A 22,892-nucleotide genomic window follows, 5' to 3' on the forward strand; every position below is an offset into this window, starting at 1 on the left:
ATAGTCCTGCGCCGAGTTGATATGCTTTCATTTGTTTATAGTCGTTGGATTTAAAGGAATACAGACATCCTATTATCCCCGACAACTCCTTTGTTGCGTGGTAAGTCATGGTTATAGTTCTCTCTCGTTCGATTTAATGATGAAGATCGAGTTCTCACTATTGAGTAATCATATAGCGTCCGGGAGCTGAACTTCACATTCTACCATCACTTTATGATTGACATTCAACCTTGGCAACTTTCAACTCAAAAGTTTATGGTTTCCAAGGGAAATAAAAAGTAAACTGTGGCTGGGAAGGTTCAACAACATGACTGGTGGCGGGCAAATACTATTCACCAAGCTTCAATTCCGCTTAAGGTTCATTAGAGAGTATAAGAAGAACAATAGATTATGATCGTTGCAGTTGGGGATATAACAATATTCATGCTTGCTTGATTTTCGGTCAAGTGCCGTCAGTTATATGTTTATAAGTGTATGCGCGCAGACTTAAGATACTGGTTATATCAGGGTAGCCACCTCCCTGGTTATATTAAGCATTGTTGATCATAATACGTAGCGAGGCTGGCGAAAGTTGTGCGTTTAGATCTGAGTAAAATAGTTATTTCTTTTTGGGGGGGTTAGCCGTCCAATTCTTTTATTACTAACTCAGACTGTAGAATGATTTAAGACGGAAAATTGAGACAGAGAGGGTGTATATCATCCTGTAAGCAAGTATTGTCTGTCAGAAAATGAGTACAGTCTTATTGCCAGTGCTTTCCCGTGTTTTCTTTTATCATGACAGTGATTCGAGATCAATTTATTTTTATTTTTGTTTTGTGTGTACGTGTGCTTTATGTTATTTTTGTTAAGTAAGTTGTCGGGGGTTTTTTGGAATGAGTCCATGATGAAATTAACTGCAACAGTAATTCTGTGGTTCTGCAGCGCGTGTATTGATTGCTGATGCACGGCCGCTGTGAAACACGAGTTAAAGCGGAAAGCAGTCTGAGCTGGTGTATCGATGCACGGCTGGGGTTGTAAACATAAGTTGGAGGAGAACGCATAGCGGTGTGTCGGTGAACGCTAGCTGTATGGATATCAATTATGATTTCCGAGCAAGCCGCCTTCCACTGTAGTACACTAAAGCGTTGGCAATTAGTGGGCATGAGTTGCACTGGCCACAGTCCATTCAAACATTACTTTTTAATGTTTATATAGTACAAATATATCCAGGTCTACAAATGCTTGCATGCGGCTTGGTATGGTGCCGTCTATAGAGGCGGTCTTGATCTCACACTCTATATGATGTGTTATTGCATCATCTCATGATAGAAGGCCTATACAGTGATGTAGCACAAACATAAAGGAACGGTTCCACCCCATATAGCACCTCCAGGGTTCCACTACGTGTACATGGTGTATAGGCCTAATACTCTACCTTTACAGGCGTAGTAGCCTATGATATAGAATAGTATTAATAAAAGTAAGGACAAAATCGGAGATTACTATGACGCTACTAAACCAACCGCCAAAAAGTCGTTTCCTCACATTATTAGGGTGTATCATATATTATTATATCATTTTACCACTACAGCCATTCGGTCCACTTCGACATTTTGCCTTTATTTGCATGACTTGAATCAATAATTTGTACGTTTCCCGGTAAAACCCAGCTATTTGATATATAGTCTCAGTGTGTTTAATAGGGTGTCTCTCTCTCTCTCTCTCTCTCTCTCTCTCTCTCTCTCTCTCTCTCTCTCTCTCTCTCTGTGTGTGTGTGTGTGTGTGTGTGTGTGTGCATTTTGTATATGATCAAACCATCCGTGTTTGGGTATCAAAGCCCATGATGAATGAACACCCGACTAACTTAGCACACAAGTGCTTGATGGTTTTACTGATTGATTTGATTGATTGATTACTTTATTGTCCGCCGTTGAAATTCTTCGTACATCGGATATTACAAGGAAATGATCATTATAAACACGCATTCATCCCAGTGCTGTCATACACAACACACACCCCCAGCACACACACACACACACACACACACACACACACACACACACACACACACACACACACACACACACACACACCTGAACATGAACATGTGTATGCCATGCATAGGTATATGTGAAATGAATTCCTGATTCCTCAAACTCTTTGTCTGTTTATATCAAAGCATGACGGATATCTGCAATCAAAGTTGAATATATTCTTTGTCATATATCAAATTGGACTACAGGCAAATGAAATAAAACAGGGGCTGTAGAGAGTTTCCGCGATAAAATGCGTCATCACATATTATTGGAAAACATAACATTCTTTTCCACGTGTATTCCATGCATTGACTGTTCGTGGCAATGCATGCTATATACAGCAAGGGCAAGAACACACTGGAGTCATAGCATGATAGCACAGCTATCACTGAGCCCAAGGAAGAATATTTCCTTTTTTTAGAGACAAGTAATTCCTAGACTTTTGCGTCCCTTCTTTGTCGCTTCTGAGTGATTATTCATAGTCAGATTCCCATTCTGCGATGTAATGTCGAATCAGGAAATCCTTATAATTCTTATACTTCTTGAGCCTACTACAGTACGTACGTGTGAACGCGGAAGTTAAAAAACAACAACAACAAAACGCTGTACAAGGGTTAATCGAATCGAAGTTTCAGCTCAAGTACTGCATGCGAAGTTTAGAGAGCAAGAGTTTTACGAAGAAATTGACGAAACCATGAGGTTTAGGTTTTTATTCCGCCCCACTCAAGGAATTCATTTGAGATTAATTTTGCTGGGGGAGGGGCAGACAAAATGAGGAAATTGAGTATATGAATATAAGAACGACCCAAGTCCATGGAAGACCATTTCGAGTAAACTAAAAAAAACTTCATATCTTTTTTGTTTGTCCAATAATATTCTATTTAACTGTGATGGGATGGCAACATTGTATATACAAATTAGAACATATATTATTATGACAATTAACATAAACATTAATTGTGGAGAGGCCATTTTGTGTGATGGACTTGGGTCGTTCTTTGATTCATATGGACTTGGGTCGCTCTTTGATTCATATACATGATATTCTGCTATAGAGATGAGAGAAGGACGAGAGAGGGCGCTATAATATGAATGTAAGAATGACCCAAGTCCTTCATTCTTACATTCATATAAAATTTAACCCATTTATTTCAGGCACTTCCGGGGGTAAATAGGATTTATCATTTATACACAAGATGAGTCCATGCATAAGCTACAATTTCCCATGTCAAACTGAATTTGGCCAAAAATTGGACTTGGGTCGTTCTTATATTCATATACTCAATTAGTGGCATCTACTGAAGCCGATTTTCTCGTTTTTGCATGCTTTCGAATCACGAGTAATCCGCAGTCATGAATCTTTGTTCTAAGGCTACAGGTGACCTGCAAACATACATCATTCTAATACTGAAGATATACGGTTTACAGTATTGTTTTCTTGCCTCGAATTTGTAATCGAAAGTTTCACAAAATCAGAGAAAGATTATGGCGCAATAGTAAGGGAAAGAGTGGTTTTAATAGTTTCCGGGGTTTTTTTTATACCTATAGATTCCATTTAAGACAGAGGTCACTTCGTTCTGATAGACTAATGACACGTACAGTTATATTGTCTTTTTATTACCAACTTTAAAGGGTGTGTACAGTTCTGGGAGAGGGGTAGATTTAGCTTTTAACGTTTTGCTAAGTATTCAGAAACCACTCTATGAGATGTCAAAGAGCATGCAATTCTAGGGGGTATCAAAAGTTTATTTGATGAAAATCGGTTTTGAAATGGATGAGATATCCAAAACAAGGTGAAACAAAGAGATCCTAATAAAGTTGTGGCATGTCGCCTTTTATTATTAGTACTTTTTGGGATATCTCAGCCATTTGAAAACCAATTTTCATCAAATAAACGTTGAATCCTTCTTAAAATTACATGCTCTTTCATATTTCATAAGAAGCTTTTCATTATCTCACTTAGAAATGTTCAAAACAAGAATCCCTACCTCAACCAGTACTGTACAGTCCCTTTAAATGACTGTCGCAGTTACGTTGTAATGACAGTTTTTATTGTGCCTTGACTGCCACTTTGGCACTTTGACTGTCACAGATACGTGGATTCATCGCATGGATAAAGAAAAAAAAATCAATCTTGTAGCCCGCTCTCAGCGTAACGGTGGTACATATTAATATACTCAGTAACGGTAACACATAATACTCAGTAACGGTATAGGGTGCATAATATCTGGCATATCGTAGAAGGTACTCTTCGGAGATACAGCCATCCATTTATGCACAGCCAGTGGAAACATCGCGGTATATAGGTGAACATTTCTTTACATGCAACTGCATCAAACGCCACCCGAAATATCGTCAGAAAAACTCAGAGTAATACCGCATCCTAGATTTACTTCTTCGTCTACATCATAACCCTCTTGAATAGCGACTCGCACAATCATGAATCACATATAACTTTCTGTTTGCTTGTTTGTTTGTGGGTTAGTTTGTTTGTTTGTTTGTTTGTTTTTTATGATCGGATACGGTATTTCTTGGGTTTTTCTTATATTCCAAGGCAAAAAAAAAGCACGATAAGTTTACATATCCATTTCGTATTGCAGTCTCTGTTCCCCACCCAAGCCCCAAAATATAAAACTTAACAAACACGATCACATATCACAGATTATATCGTATAGGAAGACAGCGATTATTAGTCAATCTAAGAACCGAGAACACATGGATTGACACAAAGTAAAACAAAACGTGTGATAAATGCAAGACAGGGAAGCAATATGGTATGCTCGTTGCCCTTTTGCTCTTTGGTGTAACCATGACATTGTCACACTATTCATATTTTTTATATTTTCAACACTGTTACAAAAGTCGGTAGAATACAATGGACGAATATCATATAAACGAAATTCAGATGCAACGTTTGTTGAAATTGCAAATCATATCCTTTCTTGGGGGAAAAATAGGAAACCAAGTTCCGTCGTTTACAGTGATGGGACAAAGCCAAATAGGCCGAATGCCCACCTTCGCACTAACTGCTTCCGATGACATTAATGGATTAAGGTCTCGATCGTGTATCCCAGTATCAGAAAAGTCGAGGAAATGGGGGTGGGGGGCAGGGGCAGGGGGAAAGCAGTCGATTTGATTTTCATTTCACAATTCCCCCCTCCCCCATTTCTTGATAGTCAATAATATGATCTGATAACACGTTAATGGCATGCTTTAAATGATAGAGCAAACTTGTGTGACGAACGGATGTAGAATGAAATTTATTTCAATTTCACTTCGATTCCAATCGAACACATGTGATTACAGTGTGATGGAATAGATTACCGGCGTGTGAAATTATGCGTCGGTGAATTCATATGCAAAGCATATGCGTTTATAAACATAATCCTGGACATATGAAAGCGATATAGAAGTACAATTAATATGTGCCAACGGGATACACTCTACGAGTCTTGTCGTAATAGGTAGGGGAATACATTGTAACAAAAGTAAGAAAACGGAATGTGACTATGGAAACAATACAACTAATGATATTAGTTGTACAATTTATATATATATATATATATATATATATATATATATGAATATATATATATATATATATATATATATATATATATATATATAATGAAATTATCGATACGCATAATATGAATATTGAGACATTAAGTAGACCATCAAAACATAGAGTTGCAATTCAGGTATAAAAGCATTTTCAGTATCCATATCTGGAGTGAAACCATGAAATGAAAAATGAAAGATGTTCTTTAATCTTGAAGGCTTGAAGCAATTATAAGCTCTAAAGTCCCTTGATTCGAATGTTTATCACGTGATCACTTGACCTTGAGCTTCTGCTCCCTAATAGGACTCATTTCCGATCATGTAATCGGTTCCCGGATATCAGAGGAAATCTAGCGGGACATCTTGTGCGTGATTGTGCAGAACCGAAGCGCTTGCCTATCGACGCCCAGCCCAGCGATGTATATTTTGGTTGGGATAAGAATATACAACATATCTGCAGCCAGATTGTCATGCCTCTTGTTTTCGTGACTCGTGTTCCATATCTTTGGTATACATCTTCATGTCAATACAAGTTATTGCCATCGCTAATTCAGGTAACACGTAACCATGGAGCCTGTACTCTGTACTACTCCCTTTCAGGAATATTTCATTTCAATGTTGTCATGGGAACTATTATCATGTTTTCGTTGTTTGTTTGTTTTTTGTGTTTGTGTTTGTGATGTAATGTATTTTGTAAGGCAGCTCACCACAAGCTTTGCTTTTTTGAGGTTCTGCCTTCCTGTGCAATTATTTCATGCATGTGATTTCCTACATGAAAAAAAGATGGAAAATAAATGTTATACAAACTTGAAACATGGAGCCATATTTATTATGCCATGGCATAAACCAATATAGTGTTCCTCACGGAAACCGGGGGTGTTTCATCAACGTTTGTCAGCGTTGACAACTGTCAGTGCTGACAATTTCAGCAAAATCCTCGGTTTTGATTGGCTGAGATGCTCTGGTCACTGACTGTTACTATGGTGATTCAAGTTGTCAGCGCTGACAAACGTTGATGAAACACCCCCTGGTGTACCGTCCATCGTACTTAAATTTCGGTGTGAAAATGCTGAATCTTCGAAACGATTAAAGCTCCTGTTTGCCTTTGGGAAAGGTGATTTTAAAAATGTTCAAGATATCACATTTGATGCATATTTGTAGGTCAGTTGATCACACAACATCCTATACGATATGAAAAAAAATTGAAATAGAACTTAAAATATAAGGAGATATCACTATGTTTTTCGATAAACAGTAACTGTATAGACGGTTTAGTCTGGAGCATTTTTATTATAACCGTGTTCATATTTTGTGCATTTAACAATGCTCAATGTTGATTATACTATTTCAAATACATTGGTTGTTTCTATCTCTAACTCACATTTTAAAGGACAAGTTCACCTTATATAGACATGTGGGTTGAGTGAATGCAGCAATATTAGTAGAATACATCAATGAGAGTTTAAGGAAAATTGGACAATCCGTTCAAAAGTTACGAATTTTTGAAGTTTCTGTTCAGTCACGGCTGGATGAGAAGACTTCTATAGCTTGTGATGTCATATGAGTACAACCATATAAAGAAAGTATAAAGAAAATTCAAGATATTCTCACTTTTCTCACATAATAAAAGAACACTCGACTTCTCTCTTTCAGAAGTCAGGGGGAATAATATTACCCCTAACATAAGTCAGTAACAAGTCGAGGAAATGTTCACTTTATTCAAAAAGTCAAGTTTTGTGAAATTATCTTTTTATTTTCCTTATATCGTTGTACGCATGTGACATCATACACTGCAGTAGTCTTCTCCTCCAGCAGTGATTGCACAAATATTTTAAAAATTCATAACTTTTGAACGGATTGTCAGATTTTCCCCAAACTTTCACTGCTGTGTTCTACCATTGTTGCCTTCACTCAATCCACATGTATATGAAGGTGAACTTGTCCTTTAAGAACTATTTTGAATCATGGATTTTTATTTCATCTGCAAATTGTAAATTATGCCTTTAAGACGTAACTCGTTCTTACAAGCCATCCTGCAAACCATCACGACATACTTTATTTTTTGTTTTGTTTTGTTTTTGTTCTACACTCACACTCTAATGTCTTTGCCTTTGCCCAGCTTTAGGATATCACGTATGAAACTATCAAACTAATGTAAACTGATAAGGGGCAGAGGAAAGAGGTGTAAGACATTTTACAATTTCCGTCGATTGTCGATGATCTTTTGCTGTTGCTGCTGCTGCTATACTGTTGTTCAACAATTTATATGCCAGTTGCCATGTTTTGGAATATAGCTAACTCAACACTTAATTGCCCCCATGACCTATACATTGTAAAAACATCGGTGTTAGATTTAACACCATGGGTGTTGAATTTAACACCGATCAAGTGTTAATAGAGGACCACACCCACATGTGTAGAAAATGCACTGTGATGGTGTTGAAAAGTGTTCACCTGACACTTCGTGGTGTTAATTTGACACTGTACCTGGTGATATTTTGACACCACATGGTGTTGATTTGATATTTGTTGGTGTTAATACCAATGGTTTAACACCCGTCCAGCTTCAATAAGAGACCACACCAGCTGGTGTTACTGTGGTGTAAATTTATTTTCACATTTTTACAAAAAGTGACACTTTTTTTCCCCAGTGACGGACCCGTGGGCCTTCTTTGCGTAGTGTCGAGCTCGATAGCTGTATGATTCGTGAGTGTCGGACTCGTGACGTGCACTCGTGAATATTGCCATTGCTTGTCATTCGTATTGTCGAATGCTATCATACATAATAAGGGTCTATTTCATTTTCTTAATCGTAAAGTCGGAGAAATAAAAACGCTGTGTTTCGCACAGAATAGCACACAATTTGGAAAGAAAGGCATAATTATGCATATGCATACTTCTCTCAGTGCTTATTGCCGATCGCTGCTTTGTTTTATGTGTAAAAATGAACGCAGCTTCCTATGTCAAAAGCATAGATTTTATAAAACAGGGGAGTCATTTCCTTTTGCGCTCACACAGTCATGATTGACAATATTGCGAAAGAAAGAAAAAATCAGCTGTAGCAGGTCGACTGCAGGACAGGCTATTATAGTATTATTACAAAGTGTATCCGGCCATTACACGATCAGCACGTGTCTTTAGGTCCCAACTTGTTTTGTCTTCAAGAGTTCATCAAGGGAAGGTTCACCGGCCGTCACGTGAGAGACTCGCTGGATCGATCCGTTATCGCGACGCAATAATAACTCTGTACACAGTCATTTTTGTTGAATGTGTGCAAAGAGCCCTCCGATTCTTTAAATGATACTGGTAATGGTAATAATGGTAATAATAATGATAATGATGACGATAATAATGATGATGATATCAATAACAATAACAATAACAACAACATTAATAATAATAGTAATAATGATAATGATAATATCAATAATAATGATAAAAGTGATAATAGTAGTGATAATAATGATCATAATAATCATTATTATTATTATTATTATTATTATTATTATTATTATTATTATTATAGTGATTATTATTACTATCATTATCATCAATATCATCATTAATACGAATAAAGATACCAATAAAATGATACATTTTATGGTCTTCTCTAAAAAGGTTCTGCTCTACCAGAGGGCCCTGTTATGTTTATCACCGTAGCGTTGCCAGATACCCAGTTATACACCTTTGCCGAGAGGAAATTGTGGGTAAAAATCTATTCACAATTTTGAAATCTGCTATCTTACGTGACCGTGTGATTGCTACGATTATTACTGTCATTTAATGAATTGATGAGAAAGTGACAACGCAACACACGATTCACACAATAAAATTGGTCCCACTGTGGAACACAAGCAGCACTATCACGGTGTAGTTGAAATGGGGTTAATCAACAGTCCAGACTTGAATATTATAGAGATGAAAAATGAAATCGAAAGAACTGAGCTGCAACGAAACGACGGGAACATCCGGGGACACGTGGTTGTACGTTGGGTAACAAATGTTGAGTGTTGTACTTTCGATTGAGAATAAAACGGATTCTTGCGATCCATTATAGTTTTATATTTCTTGCCTTGACATGAGGTAATAAACGTTGCCAGAAACTTAAACTGGTTGATGAATATTGAATTCCTCTAGACGTAGGCCTACTTATAAGTCAACAAATTCGCTTTTCATACACCTCTTTGAAGAACCACAAGCAAGACATCCCATGCAAATTTAGCGAGAAAGGTTATTTTTGTGAAGACATTGAATCTTGGCCAAAATCCACGATCCAAGGGAGAAAACGCCGAATAAACCTAGCAGGAAAAAAAAAGAATGAAATTGATAGAAGTTTACAGTTTCACTTACTACCTGTTTTACTAGATGTCTTAGGACGTACCGGGTCGTATAATTACATGCCTGACACAGTTTCAGAACAATTTCTTTCTCTTTTTGCCGGCCTAGGCAACAGGGTCACTGGGTGAGTATTGTGCCATAGAACTGTCCTGGATCCGGATCATAACCATCAAAACCTGATCATCGACTCCTTTGGCCATCAACAAACGGCATGTAATGTACACCTAGTACATTCATCAAATACGTGCATTATTTTCGGGTAATAGAGCTGAAAGTAAACCAAACAGACCAAACAAAACAAAGCAAATAAAAAATGCTAGCAAAACAATTAGTCCTTATCAGCGGAGGTAACCGAATTGGTAAGCCTGGAACTACTAGTACCTGGTCTGATGGTTTATCGGTATGTTTTAGTAAGATCCAAAATGTCTTTATACAGACGATATTGCTTATCAATGTCTCAGAGTTTTCAACGAATTCACCAGGCTATAATTATAATAATGATAGTAATAATGATAATGTTATGATCTATTCATTTATCAATCTATTAATCTGCGTATTCCCATGAACATCTAAATACATAGGAAAAGTAACAAGAAGACTATATTATTCATCCCAGTCATTTATTTCACATTGTGATGTACGTCAGAAAGCGTAGCGGGCTTTATGTTTTGTTTTACAACGTATTTTCTAATTCAAGGAGTGCCATGTCAATGTTTGCAGCGGTATCACGTGATCGGTGAAGAGCAAGAGTGAGTGTTTGCTGATGGGCATGGTCCATACTCGCTGCTTCCCCGTGGAATTTAAAGCATTTGTTTGGGTTTTTTATTTTTTTGAACATAGCATTTTTAAAGTGCAGATTCGATTTAGCTTTATCGTTTCAGGGAAAGTTTACAATCGGAGTTGTAAAGGTTTCATTAGCCTATAGGAACAAAATATAAAAGTGCGGGGATTTTAAGTTTCGCAGTATTGTTCTTTCATAAGAGTATATCACTTTAACCATAACCAAGTAAGATTGGTGATTTCGTCAGCTAAAGACTCGTTAACCTGCATGTAAATATGAACGATACATTGCATTTTTTTTTTCACACGGAACAAAAGATAAAGACCTACTAGTCATTGAATATTTAAATGTAAGAAAGACTCAAGTGCATTAGAGAGAATTTGAGAATATTGGAAAAAAAGAGCAAATAAGATAGTATTACAAGTGTTTTTGGTATTTCGGTTATTTGAATGCTATATGAATATGAGTTGAAATATAAACAAGTTATTTGAATGACTAAATGGATAGCTATATTTTCAATACTTTGCAAGGGGTCTCAAAAGATGACAGCCAAATTTGGACTTTGGCCGTTCGTATTCAGTTGTTTCCTAAAAATCTCTTTTTTTTTTGTAATTATGTGACCAATAATCTAGCAATGGTGGCTTTTAAGTGGAGAAAAGGTTATACAATTGTAGTTGCTAAAACAACAGGAATTTTATGAATTCTTTGTGCGCAGACGTTTTGTTGAAGCGCCATGAGCACTGAAAGGTGGACCTATAAGCTATACAAGTAGTCACTATTATCATTATTATTATTATTATTATTATTATTATTATCATCATTATTATTATTATTATTATTATTATTATTATCATCATTATTATTATTATTATTATTATTATTTTATAACTATTATTATTATTATTATTATTATTATCTCTATCTTCACAAGATATCTCTTGGAGATTAATATCACGTCAAGTTCCATCCTGGAACCTTAGACTTCCAGTACTTTTCTCAGGATTCGTGCCGTCCCCAGCAATGCTGCTTTTTGGAGCGTTTGCACTCGATCGGCTCACAATGATGTTGATATTTTAGTCCAAAAAATTAACACAGAACTGTTAAAAGTTACTAATTGGGTCAGGGCTAATAAATTATCATTGAATGTTCAAAAAACAAAATATATGCTTTTCAGTAATACTGTCGAAGTATTAAATTCTAACATAGTTTTAGATGATATTAATTTAGAAAGTGTATTAGATTTTAAATTTCTTGGTATAATTGTTGACAATAAACTGTCTTGGAAAACACATATTGATCATATCTGTAAAATTATTTCACGTAATATAGGTGTTTTGAACAGATTGAAATTTTATATTCCTCAAAAGTCATTACTCATGTTATACTCCACTTTGATACTGCCTTATTTGAATTATGGAATTTTGGCTTGGGGTAATACTCATCAGACCCTCTTGAATAGAGTGTTGTTACTGCAGAAAAAAGCCCTCCGTATTATTTGTCATTCTCCTACACGTTCACATACAAATTTACTGTTTGCGTCTAATAAGTTACTAAAAATAAATGAGTTGTTTTTATTCAACTTAGGTCAATTTATGTACTTTTTTAATAACAGTTCACTTCCATCTATTTTTGATTCAATGTTCCTTAAAAACCAATCATTTCACTCCTATCCCACCCGACGTTCAAATGAATTTCATTTACCTTTTTTCCGAACAATTTTAGGGAAAAATTCATTTATCTACACTGGTCCAAACTATTGGAATTCTCTGAACCACGATATAAAAACAGCTCCCTCTTTGTATTCATTTAAACGCAAATTAAAAGCCTCTCTTTTGCGATTTTACAACAACATTTGTCATGAATCGGATTAGTTTTACACGTTATTCATTTTGATACCCCTTTCATAAAATCCGCATAGTTGATTACACATTGTCGCTCGTACTGGCTGACCACCGCCAAGTTCGTGAATAAAGTTTTGGGTTAAGTTAGTCATGCAGTTGATGGATTTTTCTTCAGGATCTGCACTCTATACGCTTATATAATGAGGGATTTTTTTTTCCGTCTGGTCTTGTCTCTGTCTTGTTTTTGTTTTCCATCGTCCAGCCCTCGTGTATTGTTATCTCCGTTGTGCTAGTCTTACTTCCTGTCGTAGTCTGTCTTTTACGTTTAACTATAGCCTCGTCGATGTCCCAGTGTCGTTTTATGTCCATACTATATGTTAATGTTGTCATTTTGTGTTTTTCTTCCTTTTCTGTCTGACTCTTTATGGGCTTCCATTTCTATTTCTATTTTGTCAATGTTTTTAAACATTTTTTCCTCTCTATTTTTTTCTTTTTTTTCTGCTGTTACAACTATTTTCGCTATTGTTGCTTCAGACATTTTCGTTGCTGTCCTGATGCCGATAATTGTTACCAATATTTTCACTGATTCTTTCTCTCCTGAGGGGCCCACACTCTACAAGCTTCGTCTTTTTAGTGGGTCCCTCCGTTTTTCGCCTTGTGTACGTTGATATTCAACTTTACTTTAATTTACTTCAGGCATTGTAATGTATCTTTGTAATGTATCTGCAAGTATACAAGTACTGTTTTACTCTGTTAAACTCACTTTGCTTGTTTGTTTGTTTGGTTTTTTTTTTGGTACGATTCTTATCACTGAAGAAAGAGTGATGTATGTTATGTTATTTTTTTTTACTGTCGAGAAACGGAATAAACTTGAATTTGAATTTGAATTTGATCTGGCACACCCAACGTCGTCCAAGTGCCGTCGCAGCTGCTTTGGCGTTGTACCTAGTGCTCCAACGACAATAGGGATCACCTTCGTTCTCATATTCCACAGGCGGCGAAGCTCTCTGGCAAGGTCTTATTATTATTATTATTATTATTATCATTATTATTATTATTATTATTATTATTATTATTATTATTATTATTATTGTTATTATTATTATTGTCATTATTATTATCATCATCATCATCATCATCATTATCAACAATTTGTGAGGAGACTGTAAATTTCAAGCTCTACTTTTTAGCAGTACCTTTCATTTCCATCGATTTTGATATTATAAGCTATATATTGATATATTATAAGTATTACTTTGTCATAAAAATCACAATGTCTATAATATTATTGTATTTTAGTTCACAGTACTTTCCCTGATTACAAGTGTTGTTTTGTGTAATTACGTGTAATCAAATGTCTACTTGGACTCGCATTTTTGTAACAAATTATAAATAAATGAAAACGTAATAGACTTTACCCTATTCACAAGCGTCAACTTGAGCCTTTAAAGGGGATGGCTAGTAACCGATCAATGGGAATCAGTGGGAATGCTGAGGGATGATTGTTCTAATCCATGTCGGATTCATTTAAGAGTACATTATATATCTATTGTTGTGTGAAAACTATTTGCTTCAGAATGGTCTCATATTCAAGTAATGTGCAGTTTAATGCCCCGTCACTGACCAGGCACGCTAACCTGGAAACATTAAACTGCACATTACTTGAATATGAGACCATTAACTCTGAATCAAACAATTTTCACGCAACAATAGACATATAATGTACTCTTAAATGAATCCCACAAGGATTGGAACAATCATCCCCCAGCATTCCAACTGTTTCCCACTGATCAGTTACTAGCCATCGCCTTTAAACATGAGCCGGGGATGATCGGCGATCAAAGATCACATCACCCAACTACAACAAACGGAGCTGACCTATTCATCATCTCACGTTCATTCAGCGTGACAGGCTGATAGACAGCTAAACAAAGGAGACGCTATATAGGTACACGTAAAACGAATGAATAGGCAGTCTACACAAATGTCATTATTAGAGGACAACCAGAATTACGAAGCACTTCGTTTCCTAAAATCCTTTTAGTTTATATTGCGAGCTAAGATGTTATTTCGTTACATGACGATAATAAAGATTTTGCTGTCACCTCATTATCAGCTCATTATCAACTAATCACAGCTGAATAAAGGCTCAATTGAATATTTATAATTTATTTTCCTACTATTTCTTATAGGTAAAACCCTGTGGAATCAATTTATGTAAAAGTATTGTAAAAAAAATCATTATCACCCATATCAGACATCTGAGCTGTGGTTCTACGAATTTGTATTCACCTCGTTTTTACTCACTAGAATTGTATTTCATTCGTCTTCGACTCGGGCAATACAATATTCTAATTAATGGCAATAAATGTCGTATCCCCTTTAAGACCAGTTCATATTATACCATTATATCATTACTGTAGCAGCAGTAGAAGCAGTGGCGTATCTAGGGGGGGGGGGGCAAGGGGGGCACGTGCCCCGGGCGCCACTCCTTGGGGGCGCAAAAAACGAAAAAAAAAAGGAAAAAAAAAACGAAGAAGAAGAAAAAAAAAGAAAAAAGAAGAAGAAGAAGAAGAAAAGAAAGAAAAAAATCGCCCGGAAGGGGGAGGGGAGGGAGAATGGCGGGGGGGGGGGGGGCAGAAAACCAAATCAAACAAGATAAAAACAAAACATGATGATGACGCGGACAAAATGACAATGTTTATTGTGTTCACACAAGAATTCCATGTTCCGTAAGCTGAAATACAAACATTTTCGGCGCGCTCGCTGCGCTCGCTCGCCAAATATATATAAAAAAGAAGGTAAGAACAAAACTTGATGATGACGCAGACAAAATGACAATGTATATTGTGTTCACACATGTCATGTAATATTTAGCAGCCAAAATGTTTCACTGAGCAGCGGCTGCAATTTCGTTCTGAAGCGATCGCCAATTGGATCAAAAGGCGCCAACGGTTTCGAACATGGGGGGGGGGGGGGCAAAAACCCCCAAATGAAACAAGATAAGAACAAAACGCAATGATGACGCGGAAATTATACAAATTTCGGCTCACTCGCTCGTACTAATTTACAGTACTTTTTCAAGTCCTCAGTTTGGTGGTATAAATCGTTATCTATATAAGGCCGTCACTATATCTTGATTAGAATTGTAAGATTTAATAAGCAAAAAAATGACAAGAGTTCCATGTTTAGTAAGCTGAAATATAAAAAAATTTCGGCTCGCTCGCTGCGCTCACTCGCCAAAAGTTATCAAAAAAAGGAAGAAGAAGATAAGAACAAAACGTGACGATGACGCGGACAAAATGACAATGTCTATTGTGTTCACACATGTCATTCAATATTTAGCAGGCAAAATGTTTCACTGAGCAGCGGCTGCAATTTCTTTCGTTCTGAAGGCGATCGCCGATTGGATCAAAAGAGGACACCAACGGTTTCGAGCATAGGGGGGGGGGGCGCAAAAAAATCAAAAAAGATAAGAACAAAACGTAATGATGACGCGGAAATATACAAATTTCTGCTTAGGTTTGTTGGTATAAATCGTTATCTATGAGGTCGTCACTATATCTTGATTAGAATTGTAAGATTTAATAAGCAAAAAATGACAAAAATTCCATGTTTTGTAAGCTGAAATACAAAAATTTTCGGCTCGCTGCGCTCGCTCTCCAAAATCTATATATTTTATTATATATTAAAAAAGAGAGATAAGAACAAAACGTGATGATGACGCAGAAATATACAAATTTCGGCTCACTCGCGCGCACTAATTTAGAGTATTTTTTTTTAGTCCTCAGTTTGTTGATATAAATCGTTATCTATAAGGCCGTCACTATATCTTGATAAGAATTGTAAGATTTAATAAGCAAAAAATGACAAGAATTCCATGTTTTGTAAGCTGAAATACAAAAATTTTCGGCTCGCTCGCTGCGCTCGCTCGCCAAATTTTTTTATATATATATAAAAAAGAGAGATAAGAACAAAACGTGATGATGCCGCAGAAATATACAAATTTCGGCTCACTCGCGCGCACTAATTTAGAGTATTTTTAAAGTCCTCAGTTTGTTGATATAAATCCTTATCTATAAGGCCGTCACTATATCTTGATTAGAATTGTAAGATTTGATAAGCAAAAAATGGCAAGAATTCCATGTTTTGTAAGCTGAAATACAAAAATTTTCAGCTCGCTCGCTGCGCTCGCTCGCCAAGATTTATCAAAATTCAGACCGCTTTTAAGTGCTTGAAAAAAGCATATCATGTAGATTTTGTTAAAGTCCCTACCGGGATGGGGTTGGGGTTGAACACTTTTCCAGAAATTAGGGGCGCAATTTTTACGCTTGCCCCGGGCTCCGTTTCCCCTAGATACGCCACTGAGTAGAAGTAGAAGTCGTAGTGCAAGAAGTAGAAATAGACGTACGTACTAGTAATGGTATAGTTAAAAATATTGTCAACATTATTATCATCTTGATCATATTATGATGTAATCATAATCATATAGATGTGCAATCACAGTTATGTTAATACTGCATTGCCACAGAAATGAAGACGGAGTTATACACAGCGATTCCATTGGTCATAATATTATAACGAACCCATATCCAGTGCCGCTGGTACACCACACACACGTGTGACTGCTAGCTCACCAATGACATCTTTGTTTCAGGGTGCTTTTTAAGCGTACGGTACCAGTAAGGTTTGATCAAGGGGAATATCACATTTCATGGCAGCCATGACTCCGTTGATTATGATGTCATAATCGCTGTTCGGTGACGTGGGTAACACTACTATTTCTTTCATTCTAAGCGTCATCTATACCTTTAGTGAGAATTGGAATTGCCTCTTATTAAAATCTTCTTTGTTGTGCGTATGCATGATCTCGATTCTCGAATCTCGAATCTTTCCTTTCATAAAACTACATGTACATGTATCTACCTTTTCTTTTTCTCTTCTTGAGCTTTCTGCTTTTTGCGGGTATAGTGTTGTCAGCTTATCAATAATAGCCTTTAATCCAGACTGTTCGTTGACACTCGTCCTCACTGGAAGCACTGTTCCCTGTGAGCATTTTTGAGATTTACACAAACACCAGTGACTTGAAAATATAGAAACCTCCAGTTGGGAGTACAAAAGAGTAAAGGGCTACTTGAGAGTGTCTTGGTCAAAGGACGTTATTACATCAGCTCTTATACTTTTAGATTTGTGTTTATAGATAAAAAAATACAGAAGACTGCAACAAAAAGGCTTAAGTGTGGCTGACACACAGAACTACTGAGTAGTTGAGTTTTGTGCATTGTTCAAATTGTAGATAACTGTTGACTTCCAAATTTCTCAGCAGTGGCCTAAACAAGTCCCCTGAGGTTCATATTTAATGTTTTGCTGCATTTTGGGAGGTCTGTAAAAGGTATCCCCTACCTTTAAATATTATTCGATAAGAAGAGATATGTTCCTAATGAAACGCGATTGAGAGTCTTGTATCATAACCATGCCATGCACTCAACTTTTGAATAATAATCAGACACATCGTGCTGCAAATTATGACTGATTAGGTCAAACATTACAGATCCAATTTCAAATTAGTATAATCTATAAACATGTAGGATTTGTAAGTTATGAAATCAAGGACCAACATACTCTTCAGGTCCTTTGAAGCAGATTACACGCACTGCTTTCTTTTGTAACAGAAATACAGATAGTATATATATGAATGGTACGTATACCATCCCCAAAACTTCTAGTCCGTAAGTCTTATTAAGGAGTGACTCCTTATTGGTTATCAACTATAATAAATCACATTCAATTGCACATACTTTACTGCTGACATTGTTTATCCACACAATGTCACCCTAAAGCTGAATCCAGAGTAATGACTGCAATCATCATATTGAATTTTGAAGTATTTGATTGACTTAATTATGCTAAGGTAATATTTCAGAAGAATTATGTTATGATTAAATCATATAATATTGCACTTATCATATTTCCATTGTATGTTATGCCATCTTGACAATTATTATTGTAGTGTGTTCTTTTGGTAGATCCTGATGCCGGCCATAATAGGCCGGAAGCTTGATTAAAGGGAAATGTAGAGAGCTCAAACTTAATTTCTTCAACACTGTTGGTTCTAGTTTGTTTATCGTGCGTTACTTTACTCTTCTATTTCATTCCTAACCCCACGTTTAGGCCCTACCAGCTCATTTCACTACACGTCAATCGTCTTCTACATTGTTTATGTAAATTCATACTGCTTGCATGCCACGAATATGATGATGTAGTGTGTTTGCTTCAGGAATTGTCATTCTGAGGGTGATCCCATGACCTTAACGTGACCTTTAACCCTGTTTAACCCTTTAACCCTCACCCGCCGCTAGACAGAGCCTCGCCCTTGATGGCTTCTACCTGTAAGAATTATTCACGATCTCAATCATTTTACAAACAATAGATGGGTGGTGCCCCCTGCTGTAACGTTAATGAGCTCACCCCCTCCCCACCCCCCACCCCCCAAAAATAGCAAAAACAGTCAGGAGTTGTTTTGCTCTCCTAAAAACACTCCTAAATAACACGAAAAGAACTGGTACCCACATTTTGGAAAGGAATATAATGGTTTTCCCTAACTGCGAGGCAAATTATGACATCAAGACCAAGGATGAAGATTAGGAGACGGGTTTATAGAGAAATCTATATCCGGCGAAATAATCTAATCGGTATATACAGAATAGTTCTAATAGTTAATCACGCCTAGTACACAAAATTTGATTATAATTGATATGTCTTCTTCTCCCTCTCTCCCTCTCTTTCACACACACTCACACTCACAAGCACACGCACACACACACACACACACACACACACACACACACACACCCGCTCTCCCTTTTTTATCTATCACCAGTATCAGCGACGGCGTTCGGGTGTTCACTCCCCCCCCCCCAAAAAAAAGGGTCTTACTCGTTTCTGTGATACAACCCGTATCTTTGCCAATTCGAGTACTCTCCTGATATTCTAAAGCACGGCGCCCATGCATAATCGGATAGTTCGCTCTTAACCGGGTGTAAGGTCAAATGATATAGAGACAGATACCCAGCCATATGTTAGTTGCACTCTTGCCGTTAACACCGCATGGGCAGTCGAGCAATTAATACACTGGATGGGCATTTGTACCTCTGCATCTGCATCAAAGCCAGATTATCTTTCTCTCTCCTCTGATTGATGAGGCAAACGGATAGGTGCACGAGTTAATTGTCTGTCGATCAGTTCGATCCACAACTTCTTTTTCTCATCCCATCTCCTCTATGGCCCTGTTGAGTAGTTTGTGACTGGTAAGTAGCCTAGATACGTGTGCTATCATTTCGACTTTTACGTTCGCTTAGCTATATCTATATGACTTCCCAATTCATCAGTGAAACTGATTACTAATTAGTAGCTGAGCTCCGGTTACATTTGCATCTACAAAGTGTTGAGTGCGGGTATGAAGAGTAAGTCGAGTCGGTCTGGTATTACAAACTTCCAGCTGTTATATCATAAGCAAATGAATGCTGACAGTTGCTTTGTATACACGAATTAAGTGGTAGTGTATGCAGGTTTCCTTTTCCACACTGGTGACTGGAAGTGAACAAATCTCCGGGGAAGCTTGTACGACTTCTCGAGCTTGTGTGAATTCCGAGTCGTACTCCGAGAAAGTGTTTTGTCTGTGGCGTTCAGTTGACATCTTCAGTAGGAGATTGTTACAGTTGTTTCGAGTTCATGTGTAGTGTCTCTTCACGTTTGCGCTCAAAATATTTGGAAAGTGGAGGTCATTGGTGTCTATTATTCACGGGCATCAGTATAATGTAGCCATGACATACGTGTATATATCAACTAAATGTGTTCATGTTTATAATCTCTGTAACGAACGTCGCGGATGTCAACAACTATTGGTCTTTTTTCTGCGATCAAGCATTGCTGTTTTGTTTGGTTTGGTTTGGTTCTATTCTTTTTTTAGAGAAGAAGAGTTAAGGTGCATTCTTTAATATGGCTTCTCAACTGGTTATGTAATACGTGTGGAGCTTGCTTGCATAATTTTAGGCCTACATTAGATTTCCCTCACCCTTTCTCATGGACTGCGCGAAAATAATTCTACCTTCCTCAAGACTTTTTGGCAGATAATTATTTGTTCTCCCTCGCATTTATTCTGTATCCCGTCGTATGTATCAACCCATTGTTCATCTATATATGGATCGAGTACCAAGACCCTAAATATCTACCGCAGAATATAAAGACAAGATGATTGTGTAGGTAGAACATGTTAAGTACCAACAGCTAATCAGTCACTTCTCTACTCTCAGTCTGACCTGCTGTGCTGATCTAACGCAGATCGTTGCTGTGTAGCATCCGTGTGTGTGGTGGATGTATGAACGAAATGCTTGACACAGCCTTTAATTGTAAAAGCGTCCAGAGCTAGCGCGAATGTTTACATTAAAGCCGGTAAATTTACGTTCCTCTTCCCTCCTCACTTCTCCCTCGTTGCTCTTGATTAGGCACGACAAGATGGCGGATAGACCGGACGACCGCGATAACAAGGAGCGCGATGGCGAAGTGGCGCCTGTAAACACGAGGAGGCCTGACGCAGACGATAAAAACCACGAAACCGACAAGCAACCTGGTAAGAACGTCTTGGACATCAATCATATTAGAAATTCCATATACCAGAAGGGATTGTTGTGTATTTTGTTGAATAGCTCGTGTGCAGATGTCCAATCATAAATCAGTTGTTGTTGCTTTTCCTGTAATTTCTAGTACTGTCTTTCTGCCCCGATGACGTAGTCTTTTGGCCTTATCTCCTTCAAAAACCCTAAACACCAGTAGTGCTTTTGAGTGTGACGAGCATTACCTGTTTCTTCTATAAAATTTGTATAGTTATACACCACGGAGCTACAACGTGCATGGTTATTATTTCGCTAGATATGATTTTTGTCTGAAAATTGGAAATGGATATGGAGGGGTATTTGGTGTTTTTAGAATTCAGTAACCTCCACAAAACCGAAACGGACAACAGTATAGTTCAAGTGAATGATGAATTTTTGATCAACCCTTATGAAGTGCTAGAGCAATGAATACTAAAATTTACAATTGACAGATACACCGTCAAAACAACAGATATGCGGTCTGTGAGACCTGATTGGTTAAAAGCCACACAAGACCTCTCAAGTTTGAGATGTACAGCAACTCATATGCAGCTGTTGTGTTGCTAGGAAACTGAGTCTGCCGTCTCCACCTCCGTGTAAACGGCGGGAACAGTCTCCCGCCGCAGCACATACAACCGCGATGACAGCTGGCTCGACTGTGGTACATACCATGTTCCATGACGTGCTTGCCGATGAGCTCCGAAAGAGCCAACAGTGTATCGTATGTCCCCCCCCCCCCCCCCGAAAAAAAAAAATACAACGGGACCCTGTGGAGCCGGGAAATGTGCAAACGCCGGGAAATGTGCAAACGCCAGGAAATGTGCAAACGTCTCGCCGGGAAATGTGCAAACGCCGGAAATGTGCAAACGTCTTGCCGGGAAATGTGCAATCGCCGGGAAATGTGCAAACGTCTCGCCGGGAGATGTGCAAATTTCATCAACGGGAAATGTGCAAACGTGACGCCGGGAAATGTGCAAACGTTCAGTTTTGCCGGGAAATGTGCAAAACGTCGCCGGGAAATGTGCAAATCATTTACTTGAGCGATACTGTGTATAAAGATGGTACATATAAACGCTATATCAAAACTGCGTACGAACATCCACTATTTACATTATCGTAATGAAATCCTTGACAGATTTACTCCAAAATTGGCAGGTAGCACCATCATGGCGATGAGATCTCAATTTGTTTGAATTAGCCACCCCCCCCCCCCCCTCATACCCGAAAAAAAAAAGAGGGGGGGGGGGGGCTCAAAGTCCCAGAACTATGGTACACTTGTAATATGAATATTCTTCTTCTTTTCTATATACCAAATACAATAGAGCTATAGGTTGGTGCTATGAAAACATTGGTCACAGCTTGTTATTCCGAAGGTTCATTGTTAAGAATTTCATTTCAGATTAACCGATCTTCGGAATAACGAACCTTCGGAATAACGAACTTTCGGAATAACGACACAAATTTTCGGATTAACGAACCCTATTTCATTTTCGGATTTACGATCCTGTATAGGTATAGGGAATTTGCGTGTTTCGGATTAACGACCATTCGGAATAACGAACCTTCGGAATAGCGAACCTTCGGAATAACGAATAGCATCCAAAATACTGATGACAATAGTTTCAAGTTTAATGGCAGATCCATGGATTCACACAATTCACATGACTTGTGAATTAAGATGGACTTAAGTAGGCCCTATTTTCCA

General features: G+C 37.5%; 1 long non-coding RNA gene across 1 annotated transcript in view; it reads left to right on the plus strand.

The window, feature by feature from the left end:
- Positions 1-22,892, plus strand: part of LOC139734428 (uncharacterized) — a 40,141-nt gene continuing 17,249 nt past the window's right edge. Inside the window, exons 1-2 of the long non-coding RNA XR_011711159.1 lie at positions 1-100; positions 21,041-21,165. This is a non-coding gene — a long non-coding RNA (uncharacterized lncRNA). The remainder of the gene's footprint in view (positions 101-21,040; positions 21,166-22,892) is intronic.

Source organism: Diadema antillarum, unplaced genomic scaffold (genome assembly GCF_040938485.1).
Source record: "Diadema antillarum isolate AM-2024a unplaced genomic scaffold, OU_Dant_1.0 seq00000526_RagTag, whole genome shotgun sequence".
Classification (NCBI taxonomy): Eukaryota; Metazoa; Echinodermata; class Echinoidea; order Diadematoida; family Diadematidae; genus Diadema; species Diadema antillarum.